Genomic DNA, 21630 nt, shown 5'->3' with positions numbered 1-21630 from the left:
AGCCTAGGCGACAGAGTGAGACTCCATCTCAAAAAATAAAATAAAATAAAATAAAAATTAAACTTTACATTTTAAGATAATTGTAGATTACCATGAGGTTGTAAGAAGCAATACAGAGATCCTTTACCCACTTTCCCCCAGTGGTAACATCTTGCAAAAACTATAACAAATACAACAACCAGAATATTGGTTTTTTTGTTGTTGTTTGTTAGTTTTGAGACAGAACCTTGCTCTGTTGCCCAGGCTGGAGTGCAGTGGCACGATCTTGGCTCACTGCAACCTTCACCTCCCGGGTTCAAGCCATTCTCCTGCCTCAGCCTCCCGAGTAGCTGGGATTACAGTTGCCTGCCACCACATCTGGCTAATTTTTGTATTTTTGGTAGAGACAGGGTTTTACCATGTTGCCGAGGCTGGTTTCAAACTCCTGACTTCAGGTAATTCACCCGCCTCGGCCTCCCAAAGTTCTGGGATTCCCGGCATGAGTCACCACGCCCGGCCAGGATTTTGACTTGGATACCATCAAGTTGAGAAGATTTATCCCCACTGCCTTTTCTAGCCACACCCACCTCCTCCCACCCTTAGCAACCACTGATTTCCTCCTTCATTTCTGTATTTCAAGAATGTCAAGAATGATTTCAAGAATGTGTATCAGTGGAATCCTAAAGCATATAACCTTTTGGGATAGGCCTTTTTTCTCAACATAATGCTCAAGAGATTCATTCAAGTTGTTGCACGTGTCAGGAATTCACTTTTTAATTGCTGAGTCATGTTCCATCGTGTGAATACACCACAGTTTGCTTAACCATCCATTTAAGGACAGCTGAGTTGTCCCCAGTTTGGGGCTAGTATGAATAAAGCTGCATTTTGTTGTATGGACATAAATTTTTTTTTCTCTGGTATAAATGCCCGAAAGTACAGTAGCTGGGTCTTTTGGTAGTTATTTCATTTTAGGAACAATTGGCAGACTTTTCCGGAGTTTGGCGATTTGCCAGAGTTTGGCAGACTTTTCCGGAGTTTGGCGATTTGCCAGAGTTTGGTAGACTTTTCCGGAGTTTGTTGATTGCCAGAGTTTGACAGGCTTTTCCGGAGTTTGGCAAAATCCCGACAGGCAATGTGTGAGTGTTTCTCAAGAGTCCCTTCGAAACTCTCCCCCGGCCTCTGTCTTCTGACTTTGCAGCGGGAGGAAAATGTGTGCTCTGATGATCTTGCATGATTGGGATTATCCTGCACGTGAAACTGCTTTATAAACCTTCCCTAATGGGGTCTGTTAGGGCTTCCCTTTTGTGGGTGCATCTGAAAACAGTGTCACACCATCTTAGCGGAGGGCTGTAGACATTTGTTAACCGACTGCCCCGGCGTTTCCTAGCCTGGCTGGATGCTGTGGGGCTGCTGGGTCCTGAGGGTTGCCACAGGTCAAGCGTGTTCATAAAGTTCGTCTTGGCTTTTCCAGCACATTGTGGGTTGTGGGGAGTGAGATACTTGTTGCCTGAACAACCCATGAAGACCACAGTCCCTGCACAGACCAGGCTTTGGCTCGACCACTGAGGCTGCCAGGACTGGTCTTCTGGCCACCTTGTCATTCATCTCTGACTTGGCTGGCTGGCTGGCCAGCAGTTCAGACTGGAACATGGAGATACCACTGAGAGTGTGTGTGTGTGTGTGTGTGTGTGTGTGTGTATGAGAGAGAGAGAGAGAGAGAGAGAGAGAGAGGACCTTTTAACCGCAGACCCATGCCAGCTTTGCTTAAGGTGATGATAGTTTTCTCTTTTTTTTGAGACAGAGTCTTGCTCTGTCGCCAGCCTGGAGTGCAGTGGCGCGATCTCAGCTCACTGCAACCTCCACCTCCTGGGTTCAAGCGAGTCTTCTGCCTCAGCCTCCCGAGTAGCTGGGACTACAGGCATCCGCCACCATACCCAGCTAATTTTTGTATGTTTAATAGAGATGGGGTTTCATCATCCTGGCCAGGCTCATCTCGAACTCCTGACCTCGTGATCCACCCGCCTCGGCCTCCCAAAATGCTGGGATTACAGGCGTGAGCCACTGTGCCTGGCCAATGATCGTTTTCTCTAACACTGCCTGTGGCACATTCTAAGCTCTATCAGAAACAAAAACCTGAGGCTTTTTAAAAGCACTTCCCTCGCCTCCTCCTTGATGCTGTGTCTGACGTGACCGTCATTTCCTCAGTTGGTCGTCAGCTTTTCTTGTCCCTTGCTGAGGTGTCAGCTGATGCCCCCACCTTCGTCTCAGCCTCTGTTCCGGGGGCTGACTTGACTAATGTGTCCCCAAGTTGCCTGATGACCTCAGACACGAAGCACAGCAGTGCCTGGCCTCATAGCCCTGTCAGCATGGAGGACGACGGTCCCAGCACACTGCTCAGAGGGGCTGTGAGGAGTAAATAATAGACCGATGGCAAAAACACGGTGCAGAGGAATCCTGCTGGAGAAACACTGACACAGTGGAGAGGATGTGTCCGTCAGGCCATTTGCTCCTTACTTTAAAGGCCTGAGTGGTAGCTAGAGCTCTGTTCTTTGTGTTTTACAGAAGGAGATTTTAATGTTCGGTTCAATTCTTTTGTGGGTTTTCTCCGGTGCCTGCATATTCCCTCAGTGCATTGATGTCAGTCCCAAGCCTGGGGTTGGCATTGTGTCTGCTGCTCTCTTGAACGATATGTGGCTCCCAGGGATTTTCAGTGAGGTGAAGGGGTGGGTACAAGTCAATTTGATAGGTGAAATATGTATCATTATAGAATATTAAGTTTTCTTTCTTTTGAGTGAAATTGGATCTCCTTTCATATGGTAAGAATCACTGAATTTCTTTTCTATGAACTATTTATGCCCTTAGTCCATTTTTCTTTTCTTTTTTTTTTTTTTTTTTGAGACGGAGTCTCGCTCTGTCGCCTAGGCTGGAGTGCAGTGGCCGGATCTCAGCTCACTGCAAGGACTCCGCCTCCCGGGTTTACGCCATTCTCCTGCCTCAGCCTCCCGAGTAGCTGGGACTACAGGTGCCCGCTCGCCTGGCTAGTTTTTTGTATTTTTTAGTAGAGATGGGGTTTCACCATGTTAGCCAGGATGGTCTCGATCCCCTGACCTCGTGATCCACCCGTCTCGGCCTCCCAAAGTGCTGGGATTACAGGCTTGAGCCCCCGCGCCTGGCCCCCATTTTTCTATTGAGTTGTTGATGTTTAGTAATTTCAAGGAGCTTTGTATTTGTTAAAGAAATAAGCATTTTTGTTCCTGAAATACATTGAAAACTTTTTTTTTTTTTTGCAGTCTTTTAACTTTTTTTTTCTATGAAGATTTTTAAAAAATTTGTGTTGTGAGCAGGTATGGTGGCTCACACCTGTAATTCCAGCACTTTGGGAGGCCAAGGCAGTAGGATTGCTTGAGGCCCGGAGTCGAGACCAGCCTGGACAACATAGTGAGAGCCCATCTGTACAAAATTTCTTTTTTAAATTTGTGTTGTCAGACCTATCTTGTGACTTTTAGATTTTGTGTGACATCTAGAAAAGCCTTCTTTGTTCCAAGATTATTTAAAAAATTATCTCGTGATTTCTACGTTGTGAATTATAGTGTGTTAACAGAGAAACAAACTACTCTTGTCCTTAAGAATAGTTACAACCCACTATCTTCTCTGAATTTATCTAAAATAATTCTTCTTCCAAGATGACCTGGGTAGGCATCTCTGGATACAGAAGACTGGAAGCTACGTGTCGGATAGTCTCAAGATATCCTCTTAACTTGGGTTTGTGGACCCCAAATCAGTAACTTTGTTAGGAGTCCCAGATTTCCACCTTCTGGGGCTGCTGGTAGACATGGCAGTCTTTATATGTGGCAGCGAAAGCTGAGGAAGGATGGTGGGTAGAGGAACCAGAATGTTCTAAAGCTTACGGCCAAGTCTCCTCTCCACTGGCTAATATTGGGCAGCATGTGGTTTTGAGGTTCTGTTCATCTTTGGATTGACACATTTTTAGATTTGCTAATTATTCTGTCAGGTTACTGTCAGTTTTTTTATTTTTATTTTTTTGGCCAGGGACCTAGTCGGTCTCTTTAAGATAATATTGAAATCTCTGCCCTATTCCATTGTGTGTTTTGGGATTAGTTCTCCATGTTGATATCTTTGTTTCTGTGTGACTGAGGGAGAGGCTCTACAGTCCTTTGTTCTGACTACACTGAGCAATGTGGGGGTTCAGTGCTCCAGAGACCAAGTCTGAAGTTGGCCTCGGTCAGTCCTTGTCTAGTCTTTTTTCTGAGATAGAGTCTTGCTCTGTCACCCAGGCAGGAGTGCAGTGGCACGATCTCAGTTCACTGCAACCTCCACCTCCCAGGTTCAAGCAATTCTCCTGCCTCAGCCTCCCGAGGAGCTGGGATTACAGGTGCACACCACAACGCCTGGCTAATTTTTGTATTTTTAATAGAGACGGGGTTTCTCCATGTTGGTCAGGCTGGTCTTGAATTTCTGACCTCATGATCTGCCCACCTTGGCCTCCCAAAGTGCTGGGATTACAGGCGTGAGCCACCACGCCCAGCCCTGTCCACTCTTGGTTGTCGGTTAGCTCTCGGTTTCCTGTGCAGATGGAGGGGAGGAGCAGAGAAGTAGCTAAGTCCCAAACTTGGAATTAATCAGAATAGCATGGGTTTGGGTCCTTCTAGGCCTCAGGTTATAATGCCTTTATCCCTTGGGCACTCAGGTCCTGTGAAATTTAGATGGTCCCTGAAATGTGTGCATCAGCCCAGCTGGGAGTTGGGTCTAGAGGGACCAGCCAGCCTGGGTGTTTATCTGGCATGGCCAAAAGCGTGAAAAGCCACTGGAGTGAACCCAAGCCTTGTCAGAGAAACCTGAGGCTCCAGTACAGTTTCTGAGTCCAGAGCGACGGAAATGGGATCATCAACAAGGAATAGCCTCAAAATAGGACTTGGGATAAAGTGAGTATAGAATCTGAGAGGAGCGTCTGAGTCTTGCTTTTGTTGGCACAGGTTTGAGAATACGTTGGGATGACTTAAAGGCAGAGGTTGAGATGGATCCCCAGAGACACAGGCAGCTGTAAGGAATGTGCCAGAAGCAGAAGGGTTAAAAGTGTGTGCTGGGGACCCCGGAGAGAGAGAGCACCTCTTTCCTGGGACCGAGGGCCCTTCCTCACATGCACTCTAGGGAAATCCTGGCCTTGTCTAGCTACTGATTTAAAAGGCAGTGGGTTAGACACTCTCTTCACAGAGGAACTGGAAGTCCAGTGACTTCTTAGAAGATTCTGGGAGAGGTGTTTGTGGTTATCCAGGCCAGTGACTCTGAACAAGAGGATGGATCAGAATTACCGAGAGAGCTTTCTCAAATACTTTGCCTGGATTCCAGCACTCAGAGATTTTTTTTTTTTTTTAATCGAGATAAAATTTATATACAGTAAAAATAAAGATGTTTGACTCCGTAGGCCTGGGGTTGGACTGGGACAGGGTTATTTCAAGAAAATCACCCTGTGTAACTTCAATGTACATCTCCAGTTGAGAACTTGATTTTCTTCACTCCTAAACTTTGCTGGTGGGGAGACTGAGACCTGAGGGGTTGTTCATGGTAGAGCACGGAGCCAGCGGACCCGCGAGCTCCTGTCGGACCACAGGCCAGAGCCCAGCCTTCCTTCTTGTGGCCCACAGCTCTTTCTACTGAGTGACTGCCATCATTAAACTAACAAGTAACTGACGGAGCCACAGTAGACCTGTTTGGCACCCTCTTCCCGCCTAATCGAGACAGACGTTTCCAGGTTTGCAGCTGTTGCTGTATAGTCCTAGATTCCTGCCCCGCACTGGCCGTGAGGGTGTTCATGTGAGTCAGCCGATTGTAGGTCAGTGAACTCTGGTCGCCAAAGCCCTTGCCTGGGAGGAACCAAGTTGGTTATGAAAGGCAATGCTACGTCCTGTTGCACGTCTCTTAGTAAGTACTGGGGGGAGCATTTTCCAGGCTTGATTCCAGAGGAGTAATGGAATTCCAGTACCATTGTTTCCACCACCACTATTACCAGTGAACCCACTGTGCGCTTGGATGAATTATCTCAGGTGATCCACCCTTGGAGTGGGAACAGTCATTTATCCCATTTTACAGATAAAGAAGCAGCTCAAGTAACATGACCAGGGTCACCCAGCTGGCTGATTAGAGCTGGAGTTCAAGCCCAGGCAGAATGGCTGCAGCTTCTGGGCTCTTCCCCACACTGCTTCACGGCTTTCCAGATCAGGAACCACGCTGCTTACTGGCTTTCCAGAGCATGAAATCTGGAGCCACGCTGCTTCATGGCTTTCCAGAGCGCCAGGAACCATGCTGCTTCACAGCTTTCGAGATCAGGAGCCATGCTGCTTCACGGCTTTCCAGAGCTCCAGATCAGGAGCCACGCTGCTTCACGGCTTTCCAGAGCTCCAGATCAGGAGCCACGCTGGTTCACGACTTTCCAGAGCTCCAGATCAGGAGCCACGCTGCTTCCCGGCTTTCCAGAGCTCCAGATCAGGAGCCACGCTGCTTCGCGGCTTTCCAGAGCTCCAGATCAGGAGCCACGCTGCTTCGCGGCTTTCCAGAGCTCCAGATCAGGAGCCACGCTGCTTCCCGGCTTTCCAGAGCTCCAGATCAGGAGCCACGCTGCTTCGCGGCTTTCCACCAGATCAGGAGCCACGCTCCTGTGGAAACACACAGATCCCCATCTTGGAGGGTCACAGTGTGCACTATCACGCTGGAGATTTTGAGAAGAATTGCAATTACGAAGTCCGTTTAGCTCTGACTAACCAGCAGGTTCCAACTTAACCTGACATGGAATGCTGCTTTCTACATTATCCTAAATGACTTACAGACCATTGTTTCTCAAACAGCAGTTGGGGAAACGCCATCATGGCTCGTAAGTCTAATGCTCTCATTTTCAGTGGACACCTGGGACCCAGGGAAGGGAAGGGACTTATCTAAGGCCCAACGCAAGTGTTCTGCGAGGCTGGGGGATCTCTGCAGCCTGAGTTTTGTCAGGACAGCCATCTTTGGGGGTACCTGGAATCCTGGTGGGAGCAGATAGATGATAACCCCAATGCGACTCCTTAGCTCTAGGCCTTTACAAAGGTTGCAAAAAGATTTTTTGTGTGTGTGGGTATGCGCAACCGCAGAGGAGGTTTGGAGGTGCTTTAGTAGTTCCTCTTTCCCAAGGCGATGATGGGAACCCCGAGCCAGTGACCAGGGAAACGGACTCTGCTTGTTGGGTCTGGACTCCTTTTCTAGCCCTGCCAGCAGGGCCTCTCCTGTGGGCCACGCTCATTCGTATCCTGTGTTGACTCCCTGGGCCCAGCCGTAGTACCCACATATCCTAGCCCTTCATTCCGTTTGCGGATTCATTTCACTCCCTGGTAATGCAGTTCATCAAAATGTGTTTCTAAGCAGCAAGTCTCTATCAGCTGATTATTACAGAGGTTTGTTCTTTCCAGCGTTCCTGGCAAAATGCCTCCCGATATTTACTTATTAACTTGAGCATTGGTTTTTGCGTTCCTGTGGGAGAACCTGCATTTCTCGAAGCCATCAGTGTTCTCGGTGGTGAGGGGAGGGATCCTTTGCTCTCTGGGATGAAAGAGTCACTTTCATTGAAGTGGCTGTGAAGAACGGTGGGTGCCATGACCTGTGAACGCTGTAGAACGGTTCTCTGGTGATAGACGTGTTCATAGTTGAAGGTTGTGTTGTGTGTTGCATAATAGTTATGAGCACTGAGAAAACACTGCCTGGGTTTGAATGCAGCTCTGCCGCTTACTAGTTGAAAATAATACTATCAGTTTGTGAAAATTAATTGAATTAATATAGGTACTTAGATGATACCTTACACGGAATAAGTACTATGTAAGGGTTTGCTATTATTGATTTTGTTACTGTGGCTTCGGCTGGGAATTTTTTACATCCCAGCTCCCCTGACTTCCAGGCCCTTGGCTATTTGTACCCAAGAGCCTTTTCTTACTGTGGAAATAGCGTGGCCTAGAACTGTTTCTTCAGGCCCCTGGCCTTCCGGGATGAAGTGTCTGGACAACTTGTTCCTGACTGACTCTTTTTTGAAACTCAGGGGGAGTGGGAAGAGAAGTTCGACTTTGCATGAGTCTTCTCTTTGACTCGCCTTCCTCCTCCGAGTTACTCATCCTTGCTGTGAATCATCCGTGCCAATTATTGCTCCCTGACTTTGCATCCCTTCCTTCCCAAGCATACTTCTGAGATGTTTGTGTCAGTAGTTGTTCCACAGTCAGGAAATGCACCTTCATTTTTATAACCCAAGCCAGACAGAATGGAGTAAACCTGGTAGACGCGATATCCCCAAGCCTCAATTGAGTAGTTATTGGATTCTCTTCTGTTGTGAAATCGTCTGCGAGTCCGATTTCATGGGTAGGGAAAGCTGAGGGTGAGGCCCGATTAGCCTGTGAGCCAGGCGTGGCTGAAGTCAGCTTCTCTCTGCAGCCTGTGCAGAAGTTAACTGGTGGGTAAGGCCAGTAGAGCTGTTCCTGAGCCTTGGGAGGGAAGCCTCTGGTTCACTTTTCCATAAGCTGCTGGCCTAGAGGGGAGTGCGTGGGACTAAGTGGGTGGTGTTTCTGGAGAGAGGCTTTGACCGGTTGTGTCAAGCGCCGATGACAGGTCAGTAGGATGAGGACTAGATTTGCAATGTGAAGGTCATTGGTACTTGACCAGGCAGCTTTGTTGGAGCAGAGAATTGTGATCCTGAGCAGAGGGGATATATAGTTGTCTTTTTTATAGGGCTTTAATTTGTTTAGATTGTTTCAATTTTTGCCATTTTATGATGCCACACTATGACGCTTGTGAACATCTTTAGGTACATATTGTTTCTTAATATTATTTCCCGAGGATACTTATCAGAATAACATTTCACTGTAATGCCACTAATATATGGTTCTCAGTCTGTCCTTCGAAGACACTTTGAAATAACATAGCTTTTTTGTTTGTTTGTTTTTGTTTTTTTTTTTTTGTTTTTGAGACCAAGTCTCACTCTGTTGCCCAGGCTGGAGTGCAGTGGCACGATCTCGGCTCACTGCAACCTCCGCCTCCCAGGTTCAGTCGACTCTTCTGCCTCAGCGTCCCAAGTAGCTGGGAGTACAGGTGTGCACCACCATGCCCGACTAATTTTTGTATTTTTAGTAGAGACAGGGTTTCACTATGTTGGCCAGGATGGTCTCAAACTCCTGATCTCAGGTGATCCACCCACCTTGGCCTCCCAAAGTGCTGGGATTACAGGCGTGAGCCACCATGCCGGGCCACATTTTTGTTTTAAATAAATATCCCAGAGGAAAATGGAGACTAGCTGCTATCGTTTTAAGTTACAAGCTAATTGAGCCATGAAAACTCATTGCCAATTCAGTACCAAGAAGTGCAGAAGATAATTGCCTCAGTGCATATTGATTTTTTTCTCTCCAGGGTGGTTACGCGCTGACGTAATTGACAGCACCGGGTTTTTAAAAGGACATGCGAGTCCCAATGTAAAAGATTTTTCCTCCTGCTAACTGTTCTGTCTGTCCTCAAATGTGCTACTTTTTTTTTTTTTAATGAAGTGACAATTAATGACTTGTTTAGCCGACACTGATAGCCAGTTTAGTCTTGTCTCATCCAATATTCCTTATTACTTTGGCATTTTAATGTGTACAAAGCCATTTTCAGCCATCTTCTTTTTCTTACCCTTGGTAACTGTTACATCTATTTGCATTTACACCGTTGGGTCCCCTGAGTTTGCATCCCAAGCAGGTTAAAATTCCAGGCAGTTTCTCTCTTCAGATTTAAAAAGAGAAGGCAGAGGCCTCCTTTCTCCCTCCCTAGGTTTTCATCGCCGGCCTGACTCATCTCTGGTCTCTTTCTCCGCCTACCCTGCCTATGTGATGTTTTTTCCCCTGAGATCTGTTGCTGAAAGATTGACTGCAAGAGCAGTCTCAGCTCTCAGTGGGCACACACCTATTGCCCCATGGGTACTATTTGTACACGTTGAGGTTGTTGGCCCAGTAGTGATGCTGGCAGGGATAGGGAGGGAGCAGGACCCTGTAGGCTGTGGGGAATAGGACAGGGTGAGTGCCACGGGGTTAAGGAGCATCTTGCCCTGCTTCCTGCCGCACCCTGCAGGATGGCAAGGCCACTTTCAGTTGGCAGAACTCTGTTGTCCCATAGGACAGATGCTAGCCACATGCGGCCATTTTTGTTTAATTAATTAAAAGTAAAGAAAATTAAAAATTCAGCTCCTCAGTCACACTAGCCGTATTCCAAGTGCTCAGTGGCCACATGTGACCAGCAGCTACTCTGTCGGACAGCGCAGATGTGGAGTGTTTCCGTCAGGCACAGGGTTCTGTTGGGTGGCACTGTCCTCCAGGGCTTGGCTGCTTCCTGGGTGGTTGAAGAGGCCAGCATTGAGGGGCCTTGAAGACTGGCAGTGGCAGGTGACCTGGGCAAGCAGGCTGCAACCTCGAGCTAGCCTGGAGGGAATGGCAGTGCCAGGCAGGGAGACTGAGGCAGTGAAGAGAAAGAGGGACTGTAGCTTGGAGGTCCTGACGAGGCTCAGGCTCACTGGAACTCATTGGATACTTGAATGCAACAAGACTGTGTCTAGACCGTGGCAGGTGTGGCCGGCGGTGCTGACGTCCTGCCAGCCAGAGGGGTGAGCCTGCTGGAAGGGGCTCCAGCTGGGGTGCAGGAAGAACATTCCCAGCACGGCACTGCCCGGGCCCTCGGAGCTGTTCCTGAGAGCTGTATGAATGGAGCTCCCGGGGTGGGCAGTAGGGGAACTGCCAGAGTGAAGGGACCAGGGCACAAAAGCTTTTCATTCATGAATCCCTTTCATTTACAACAAACCGCGGGTGGGCCTCTCCCCAGGGATCTAGATGGTTCCAGGAACAAAGGAACACATAGAAAAAAGATGCCTTTTATTTTTTTAAAGATGAAAGAGGCTGTGTCCAGTGGAAGAACTGCGGCCACTTCTCGTGGAACTTCTGACTGGAACAGTCCTAGGCACCTGAGCGACTCTGAGGAAGGAGTCCATGGCGGACACCCCTGGGGAAGCCAGGCCACCTTCTCAGAGCACTTCAAGGCAGGCATGTCTTGCTGGTAATAACAATGGCATTGAGTATGACTGTAATAATAATAGCTGCTAATACGCAAGACTTACTAAGACCCAGGCATTGTTCTAAGCGCTTTATAGGAATTCATTTAAGAGAACGTTTATGAGAGCTGTAGCCAGCTTTATCACTGGAGGGTTCTCAGTGGCCCTCCATAGTACTTCACGTCAGGCCTGGCACCATAGCATTTAACGTCAACAACCCTTGTAATAACAGCTGCTGTGTTTTATGGTTTAAAGAGAATTTTTATGTACATTGTCCTTTTTTAAAACAAAAAACAGCTTTGTTGAGGTACAGTTTGTATACCGCAGCATTCATCCATTGTAAATGCACAATTCTGTGGTTTTAGTAAATTTAGAGACGTATGTAACCATGACCACAATTCGGATTCAGAAACTTTCCATTCCTCCAAATGTTTCCTGTGCTTGTTGGAAGTTCATCTCTGCTCCTACCCTAGCCCTGGGCAATCACGGATCCGCTTTTTGGTTCTGTGAATTTGCCCTTTCTGGAAATGTCATATAAATGGAATCATACAATATATAATCTTTTCCACCTGGGTTCTTTACTTAGCATAATGTTGTTCTTGAGGTTCATCCATGTTGTAGCATGTATCCGTCGTTTATTCTTTTAAATTTGTTACAAGTGTTCCATTGTGTGGCTATCCCACGTTTTGTTCATGTATTTGTTTGTTGATGGACGTTTGGACCAGTCTCAGTTTGGAGCTATTATGAATAATGCTGTTATGAACATCATCTTTGTGTGAACATCTATTTTCATGCTTATTGGGTAAATTCCTAGGAGTAGAATTGCTGGGTCGTATGGGAAATTTATGTTTCACTTTGTAAGAAACTGCCCGTTTTCTCAAGTGCTTTTACTTATTTATATTCACTTCTGGGACACATGAGGGCTCCAGTTTTTCCACATCCTCTCTAACACTTGCTATTGTTAGTCTTTTTATTACAGCCATTCTAGTGGGTGTATAAAGGTATCTCATTTAATTTGCATTTTCTTAAATACTAGTCAAGTGAAGCATCTTTTCACGTTCTTGTTAGCCCTTTGCAATCTTTGGTGAAATATCTGAGTAGATATATTAATTGGGTTGTTTTTATAGATATATATTAATTGGGGTGTCTTCTTATTACTGAGTTGCAAGCATTCTTTATATAATCTGGATGCAAGTTCTTTATAAGATATATTGATTTACAAATATTTTTCTCCCAGTCTGTCTGTGGCTTATCTTCATTTTAATATTGATTTATTTTTATGCACAAAATTTTTAATGTGGAAGTTCAATTTATCAATTTTTTTCTGGTATGCATAGGACTTTTTGTGTCATTAGCTAAGAATTCTTTGCCTAACCCAAGGTCAGAAAGATTTTCTCCAACATTTTTTTCCTAGAAGTTTTGTAGTTTTAGCGATTACATTTAGATCTGTGATCCATTTTGAGTTAATTTTTATGTATGATGTGAGATAAAGGTCTAAGTTCTTTTCTTTTATTAATTTTTTTGCATTTGTATGTCTAATTGACTATCCTTTACCCATTGAATTACAATAGTGACAAATAATAGTAATTACCTTCACATTTTTGTTGAAAATCAGTTGACTATAAATGTGAGGATTTATTTCTGAATTCCCAATTTTATTGCATTGATCTATATGCCTTTCCTTGAGTCAGTATCACACCATCTGGATTTCTGTGGCTTTGTAGTTATTTTTAAGATCAAGTAGTATGAATTTTCCAACTTTGTTATTATTCAAAATTGTTTTGGCTTTTCTAAGTTTTTGCATTTCCATATACATGTTAGGATCAATTCGTCAATTTCTACCAAAAAGTCTGCTGGGATTTTGATAGTAATTTATAGATCAGTCTGGGAAGAATTCCCATCTTGACAATATTGAGGCTTCCAATTCATGAACATGAAATGTCTCTCCATCTATTTAGATCTTTTCTCAGCAGTGTTTTGCAATTGTTAGTATGTGAGTCTTGTACTCCTTTTATTAAGTTTATTCCTAAGTATTTTATTATTTTAGGAATGGCTTTTTTTTTGAGACAGAGTCTCGCTCTGTGGCCCAAGCTGGAGTGCAGTGGTGTGATCTCCACTCACTGCAAGCTCCGTCTCCCGGGTTCAAGCGATTCTCCTGCCTTAGCCTCCTGAGTAGCTGGGATTACAGGCGCCCACCACCACTCCTGGCTAACTTTTTTGTATTTTTAGTAGAGACAGGGTTTCACCATGTTGGCCAGGCTGATCTTGAACTCCTGACTTCAGATGATCTGCCCACCTTGGCCTCCCAAAGTGCTGGGATTACAGATGTGAGCCACTGTGCCTGGCCAGGAATGGATTTTTTTTTAATTTCATTTTTGATTGTTTTGTTGCTAGTATATAGAAGTGTGATTGATTTTATGTTCTGAAATCTTGTTAAACTCCTTTTTCTGTGTGGATTCATTGAGATTTTTAACATACAGGATTATGTCATCTGTAAATGAAGACAGTTTGCGTCTTCCTTTCCAATCTGATGCTTTTAATTAATTAATTGCTTAGTTAGTTCCTTTTATTTTTTGTCTTATTCCACTAGCTAGAACCTCCAGGACAGTGTGGAATAGAAGTGGCAATAGCAGACATCCTTGCCTTGTTCGCAACCTTTGGAGGAAAGGATTCAGTCTCTCACAAGTTACATATGACAGTTGTCTGTGGGTATTACATTAATTTCAGATGTTATACCAGCCATGCATTCCTGGGATAACTCTTCACTTAGCTATTCTATGTAATTCTTTTTATGTTGATAGATAGAGCTTAAAAATTACAGTTTTCTTGTGCTCTCTTTCGACGCATAGAATGAGTTGGGAAGTGTTCCTTTTCTGAAAAATTTTTTCAAAGAATTGATAAGTTATTTAATTTTTTTTTTCTTGAGACAGAGTCTCACTCTGTTATCCAGGCTGGAGTGCAGTGGCGTGATCTTGGCCCACTGCAACCTCCGCTTCCTGGGTTCAAGCGATTCTACAGCCTCAGCCTCCCAAGTAGCTGGGGCTACAGGTACATGCCACCACGCCTGGCGAATTTTTGTATTTAGTAGATATGGGGTTTCACTATGTCGGCCAGGTTGGTCTTGAAGTCCCGATCCAAGTGATCTACCTGCCTCAGCCTCCCATAGTGCTAGATGACAGGCATGAGCCACTGTCCCTGGCCTCGAACATTGTAAATTCATTGTGACTTGTTTTGTGGCCTAGTATGTAGTCTGTCTCAGGGAATGGATGTTCCGTGTGTTCTTCAATGTGCAGAATGTGTATTTTGCAGTCATTAGGTAGAGTATTCCATATATGTCAGTTAGGTTAAGTTGCTTGATTGTATTAAGTCTTCTGCATCCTTGCTAATATTCTGTTCCATCAACTCTCGAGAGTAGGGTATTGAAATCTCCAACGATAATTGTTGAATTCTCTATTTCTCCTTTCAATTCTGTCAGTTGTTGCTTTGTGGATTTGGGAGATCTGTTTTTAGGTGCATAGGCATATGTAATTCTTAAATCTTGCTGATGTATTGATCCTTTTATAATTTTGAAATGTCTCTATCTTTAATGATCTCGTTGCAAAGTCTGTTTTGTCTCTTGTTAATACAGCTACTCAAGCTATTGTATGGTTATTGTATGCATGGTGTAGCTTTTTCCATTTTTTAAAACTTTAAACCTGTATGTGTCTTTGAATCTAAAGTGTGTCATTTGTAGATAGCATATGCAGTTGGCCTTTGACAACATGGGGGTTGGGGTGCCAAGCCCCCGTAACTTTTGACTTCCCCCAGAGTTAAATACTAATAGCCTACTTTTGACTTGGATCCTTACCAATAACATAAACAGTCGATTAACACATATTCTGTATGTTACATAGATTATATACTGTATTCTTACAATAAAGTAAACTAGAGAAAAGAAAAATTTTTAAAGAAAATCAGAAGGAAGGCGAGAATATATTTACTATTTGTTAAATAGAAGCAGATCGTAAAGATCTTTATCTTTGTCATCTTCATGTTGAATAGAATGAGAGGAAAGAGAAAGAGGAGAGATTGGTCTTCTTTCTCAGGGGTGGCAGAGGTGGAGGAGGTGAAAGGGGAGGTAGGAGAGGTAGGCACACTTGGTATAACTTTTATTGAAAAAAAATTCACATTTAAGTAAATCCACACAGTTCAAACTTGTGTTGTTCAAGGGTCAACTGTAGTTTGAGTATACTTTTTAAAAATCCAATCTGACAGTGCCTTTCTTTTTTTTTTTTTTTCTTTTTTGAGACGGAGTCTCGCTCTGTCGCCCAGGCTGGAGTGCAGTGGCCGGATCTCAGGTCACTGCAAGCTCCGCCTCCCGGGTTTAGGCCATTCTCCTGCCTCAGCCTCCCTAGTAGCTGGGACTAAAGGCGCCGCCACCTCGCCCGGCTAGTTTTTTGTATTTTTTTTAGTAGAGACAGGGTTTCACCATGTTAGCCAGGATGGTCTCGATCTCTTGACCTCGTGATCCGCCCATCTTGGCCTCCCCCCTGCCTTTCTTTAAGAATGTTGAGATCATTCATATTTAATATAATTAATTGATTTGGCTGGGTTTACATTTGACATTTTGTTATTATTTTTCTGTATGCCTTCTTCCTTTTTCATACCTCTGTTATTTTTTGATAGCCTTCTTTTATGTTAAATACATATATTTTAGTGTACCATTTTAATCCTTCTTTTGATTTTTTAACTGTATTTAAAAATTTTTTTTTGTGATTCCCTAGGGCTCACAATATGCATTTTAATTTATCACCATTTACTTCAGATTAATAAGAACTTAATTCCTATAAAACAGAAAGTTTGCTCCCATAAAGCACCATTCTTTCCCCCTTCCATACTATTTTTTCATATTTATTATGTTTATATATGTTATAAACCCAACAACCCAGTGTTGTAATTTCTGCTTTATCCAAACTTACACATCTTTTTAAACAGTTAAGAAATAAAAAAAATATATTCAGTCTTTTATATTAGTACATATATTTAACATTTTTGGTGCACTTTATTTCTTCCTGTGGAGGACACAAGTTACCATCTGCCATCATTTCCTTTCAGCCTGAAGGATTTCATTTAGGTTTTTTTTTTTTTTTTTTTTGAGACAGAGTCTCACTTCGTCACCCAGGCTGGAGTGTGGCCGCACAACTCGGCTCACTGCAACGCCTGCCTCCTGGGTTCAAGTGATTATCTTTCCTCAGCCTCCTGTGTAGCTGAGACTACAGGTGCACGCCCCCGAGGCTGGTGAACTTTTGTATTTTTAGTAGAGGCTGGGTTTTACCATGTTGGCCAGGCTAGTCTTGAACTCCTGACCTCGAGTGGTCTGTCTGCATTGGCTTCCCAAAGTGCTGGGATGACAGGGATGAGCCACCATGCCCAGCTTCATTTAGTATGTCTTACAAGGTAAATCTGCAAACAGTTTGTTCTCTGTCTTTGTTTATACAGAAATATTCTTTTTTTTCTTTTTTGCATTTTTGAAGAATTGTTTTGCTAGATACGGAATTCTTGGTTGATGTTTTCTTTTTGATTTCAATACTTTGAATATGTCATCACATTGCCTTCTGGTCTCCATTGTTTCTAATGAGAAGGCAGCCATTAATCATATTGAAATGCCTTTGTACATAACGAATTGTTTTTCTCTTGCTGCTTTCAAGACTTTTTTTTTTCTCTTTGTCTTTCACAGGTTTGATTATACTGTGTCTAGGTATAGACCTCTTTGTATTTATCCTACTTGGGGTCTGTTGAGTTCCTTGGATGTGCAGATTAATGTTTTACATCAAGTTTGGGAAATTTTCTGTCATTTTTTTCTATCAATTTGTTTCACCTGTTTTGTCTTTCTCCACTCCTTCTAGGTCTCCCATTGCATGTATATTGGTATGTTTGAAGTTGCCCCACAGGTGTCTTGGTTCATTTTTCTTCGATTTTTTTTCTATTCTTCAGACTGGATAATTTCTATTTATGTACAAGTGAATTGATTCTTTTGCCATCTTGAATCTTCTGTTGAGTCCCTTTAGTGAGCTTTTCATTGCAGTTATTGAACTAACTCTAGGATTTTCATTTGGTTCTTTAAAAAAAAAGGTCTCTATTGAAACACTTTGTTTATTCATTATTATCATGCTTTCCTTTAATTCTTTAAACATGTTTTCCTTTAGTTCTTTGGATGTATTTATAATATCTGCTTTGAAGCATTTGTCTGCTAAATCCGACATCTGGATACATTAAAAAATAAGTTTCTATTAACTGCTTTATTTCCTGAGTGTGGGTCACACTTTCCTATTTTTTACATCTTTTATAACTCTTTTTGTTGAAAATTGGATGTTTTGATATTATATCAAACTCCGATTTCTGGTATTTTCCCTCTAATGGTGGTTGTTGCTGTTTTGTTTGTTTAGTAACTTGTCTGGGACAAGTTATGATGTCTGTCTCACTTGCAATGTGTGGTCATTGATGGCTTTGCTTAGTACTTTTTTTTTTTAAGTACTTGGTACTTTTTTAATCTTTTGTTTTTATTTTAATAATTTGGTTTTTATTTTAAAACCAAATTAAGCCTTGGATTCCTAGAGGTTGCCCTGTGTCTGTGTAGCTTAGTGGGCACGTCACATATGTTACTGTATCAATGGAAATAATATAGTATCCACCTCATGAAGTTCTTGGGAGATTTGAATAAGTTAATCAATATAAATTACTCGGTGTCGTGACTGGCACATAGTAAGTGCTTAATGGATATGAGTATTCTTATTCTTTGGTGTTATCACTGTGTGAGGAAAATGAGGCTCAAAGAAATCTAGTGACTCAAGATCACACACCTGGTGAAAGCTAGAGCAGAGCTTAAACCCATACCCATCGGATGTTACTGTATGAGGCTGCACCTCCTGGTTCTGCATCTCTGTCATATTGTCACAAAATGTTAGTGTAAGTGCTTAATGTTTACACAAAGTTGGCTGTGGCGGGAAATGGAGCAGTGATGTGGAAATTGGAAGAAATGTTGCCATTCAACCTTAAGAGTCTATGATTCTGAGATACCACACAGTGGACAGATACGGGAGCTAGCAGTTACGATGCAGGACAAGCAAGCCCCCAAATTGGGGCTTAGCCCAGGACGGTTCTTGGCTCCCCATAGGAAAGAATTCGAGAGTGCACCAGTGGTGTTAAGCAGCAACTTTTATTGAAATGGCCAGTACCCAGCAGCAGCAGCAGCAGCAGAGGTATTGCTCCTTGAGGAGCACCTAGAGTATTCAACATGCCTAGAGTATCAGCTCAGCAGTAATTCTGCCCTCATAGGTATACCCGTTTTAATTATATGCAAATTCAGGGGCAGTTTATGCAGAAATTTCTAGGATGAGGGTGGTAACTTCTGGTTGTCAGGTTATTGCCATGGAAAGGGCAGTAACTTCTGGGTGTCGCCATGGCAATGGTAAGCTGACATGGCACATTAGCGGGTGTGTCTTATGGAAAGCTGCTTCCACTCCAGACCTGTTTTCGCTAGTCCTCACTTTGGTCCGGTGTTCGAGCCCTACCTCTGGGCAGCACAGAGGATTGTTTCAGCCTCATTCCCTGGATTTTCTTCTCCAAGGAGTAAAGAGCAAGTCCTGTATGTGTGGCTAACTGGCTAGAGACTATTTCTATTAACTATTCTTTTGGGAGCTAAACTAATTTAATTCCATCCTCTAGACTTTTTTCCTGTTCAGGAGTGGTGTCTCTGGGATGAGTCCTTCTCCAGAGTCAGATGTTTACTCTCACGTCTAAATGTAGAGCCAAGCAAGCTCGTTGAGATGTTAATTGAACTCATGTCTTTGGACGGATTTCATATCACAGTGGCTTTCTTTTGTAGAGCCTTCGTGAGAGAGGAGGGATTTACATGTTTTAAAAAAAGGTTGGGAGTAAAAGGTTGAAAATAAACAAGGACACCTCTTTGAAGTGTTTAGGAAGAAAGAGAGTTTTTAAATATTTCCTGGAATTCATCTAATTTACAAATGCACAACTTTGTTAATCATGTCCAGGCATGTCCTCAGCCCTGGGTCTTTCCGTAATATTAAGAGCATGTTCAGTGGAATGCAGCCTGAATCGCTCACTTCTAGCTGCAGATGGAAACCGTTTCAATCAGCTGGGACCCCACCTCAATGTGCATGCGAAGCAATTAAAATCAAAGAAGCTTAAAGGCATAATTTCCAGGGGTGGAATCCCATTTCTTTCCCCTTCTGTATGTTTCAGCTCTTCAGTCGCTCCAGTAAACACTAGGACAAGTTATTAGGAGGAGATTGCCTGTCTGATTGATTGACTGTAGTCTTAGGGCTCCTCACAGCACTGTACAGATAAATTGGAATTTTCAGAAAAAAAAATCGAATGAATATTAATAATAACAGTGGAGGCTGGTGTCAAGAGAAGGGACACAGAAGAGACAGTTGGGAGAAGTGAGAAGCAAAGCTTCAACTGGCCGGGCATGGTGGCCCGCGCCTTTAATCCCAGCACTTTGGGAGGCCAAGGCGGGTGGATCACGAGGTCAGGAGTTTGAGACCAGCTGGGCCAAGATGGTGAAACCCCATCTCTATTAAAAATACAAAAATTAGCCGGGTGCGGTGGTGGGTGCCTGTTATCCCAGCTACTCAGGAGGGTGAGGCAAGAGAATCACTTGAACCCGGGAGGTGGAGGTTGCCGTGAGCTGAGATCACGCCCCTGCACTCTAGCCTGGGTGACAGAGAAAACTCTGTTTCAAAAAAAAAAAGCTTCAGCCAGTGTTGTGGGTTAGAGGACCCAGGTCCATGGAGAGGTTACCACCAGCACGTCACTCATGCAGCAAAGATTTATTCAGTTTCACCTGTGAGCCAAATCTTGCCTAGGTGCTAGGGACCCGGGGGTTAGAAAAACAGATGGAGTCAGTCTCTGTCCTCATGGAATGGACAGTGAAGATAGACATTAGCCAGGTAACGGGAACAGCTGCAATAAGGGCGATGAAGGGGAAGTCCAGGTGCTGCCCGATGGGGGATTCAGGGTGTGTGGGGGGGATTGTTACTAAAGGCTTCCTCCAGAGCGTGACATTTAAGGTGAGACAAACGGGTGGGACTTAGCCAGGCCAAGACACAGAGGAAGAAGAGTAGTTGAGGCCGAGAGCATAGTGAGTGGAAAAGCTTTGCAGGTGAAAGGAGCTTGATGTGCCCTGGAAGCTGAAGCCTTAGCTGCCTGGAGCACACCCAGGCCTGGAGGGGTGGGTGGGTCAGGCTGTTCAGGACCTTGAAAGCTGTGCCAGGGATTGGGGACTTTATCCTGGGCACAGGGGATTTGTAACCATTGGTGGCATTTTAACCAATGGAGTAATATGGTTTGCATTTTCATCTGGTGACTTAAGTACTTTTTCATGCGTTCTTCTGTGGGATGGACCTGAAAAAATGGTCTGGACTTGAGGATCCCTGGAGAGCACAGTGAAGCTCGGTGAGGAGTTCCGTTTGTCGGGTTGTGGTGAGGGAACCAGCAGTGGCAGGTTTTGAAGAGGGGAATGACATGTCTGGGAGCAGCGCTGTAGTGGCTTTCAGTTCTGGGGAAACTTGATCATGCAGCAGAAGGCAGCTGAGGAGGCGGTCCAGGCACTTAGGAGCAAAGTGCCTGGACTTCTTAGGTGAGAGGGGAGGTTGAGAGCTTGTGGTAGGTGTCCCAGGGACCCTGGAGCCAGAAAGTTGTGGGCTGGTCTTCAGAGCCAAGGGAGGGCCAAGGGAGCAGGCAGCATTCACAGGAGAAGAAAGGTCTGAGTGAAAGCGATTGAAGAGAGGTGGGAAAGGGGAGGGAGAGACCTCTGGTCTGTGTGCAAGGAGGTGGGGGGGTGTCCAGGTATGTAGATGGGGGTGTGAGCCTCTTTTAGAGAAGTCAGGGTTAGGGCTCACTTGCAGGCACTCAGGAAGGACCGGAAGGAAGAAAGTGAAGATACTGTCCCCATTGTGTCCCTCAGCACCCGGAGGGGGTGTCGGCCTGCTCCTCAGGCCAGGCCAGCCCAACACCAGTGACTAACATGACCTCGGGGTCTAAACTAATGTGTGCTGCAGCTCTTAAGTCAGAAAGCTGGTTTTTATAAATCACAGATTGACCTTATTACCCATAGCCCTTCAGTGGCCTCAGAAATCAAAGTGAAAAACAAAAAGCAGCCCCAAACCTCTCTGGACCATCGTTTTGCTCCTGAAGCAGGACCCCAAAATACCAGTGGCCTATTTTCTGCTCAAGTCTTTCTGTCCTCATGGTTCTGGAGAATGTCCTTTCAGTATCTTTATTCCTCCCCCATTTCACTGCAGATGTGCTCCAAGTTTCATGTTCCAGCAATCAGATGATCATGATGGAATATTCCCTGAGCTGCTTTTTCCACTCTTTAGTCTAAGTTCAAAGACACTGAGCATTCCAAAAGCCCGCCTGTTCTGTTTCCCAGAACAGACCTTTCTTCCCTATTCTCCAGCACCCTCTTTTCCTTCCCCTTTCCTTTCCTTTTCTTTTTCTCTTCCTTCCTTCCTTCCTTCCTTCCTTCCTTCCTTCCTTCCTTCCTTCCT

At 44.3% G+C, this 21630-nt stretch overlaps 1 protein-coding gene across 3 annotated transcripts in view; it reads left to right on the top strand.

Moving 5' to 3' along the window:
* XXYLT1 (xyloside xylosyltransferase 1) overlaps positions 1 to 21630 on the top strand; it is a 200250-nt gene that overhangs the window by 62338 nt on the left and 116282 nt on the right. The gene's annotated exons all lie outside the window — the stretch shown is intronic.

Source organism: Mandrillus leucophaeus, unplaced genomic scaffold, assembly GCF_000951045.1.
Source record: "Mandrillus leucophaeus isolate KB7577 unplaced genomic scaffold, Mleu.le_1.0 Scaffold342, whole genome shotgun sequence".
Classification (NCBI taxonomy): Eukaryota; Metazoa; Chordata; class Mammalia; order Primates; family Cercopithecidae; genus Mandrillus; species Mandrillus leucophaeus.
The sequence above is the reverse complement of the archived record's forward strand: the minus strand, read 5'-3'. Positions and strand labels throughout refer to the sequence as shown.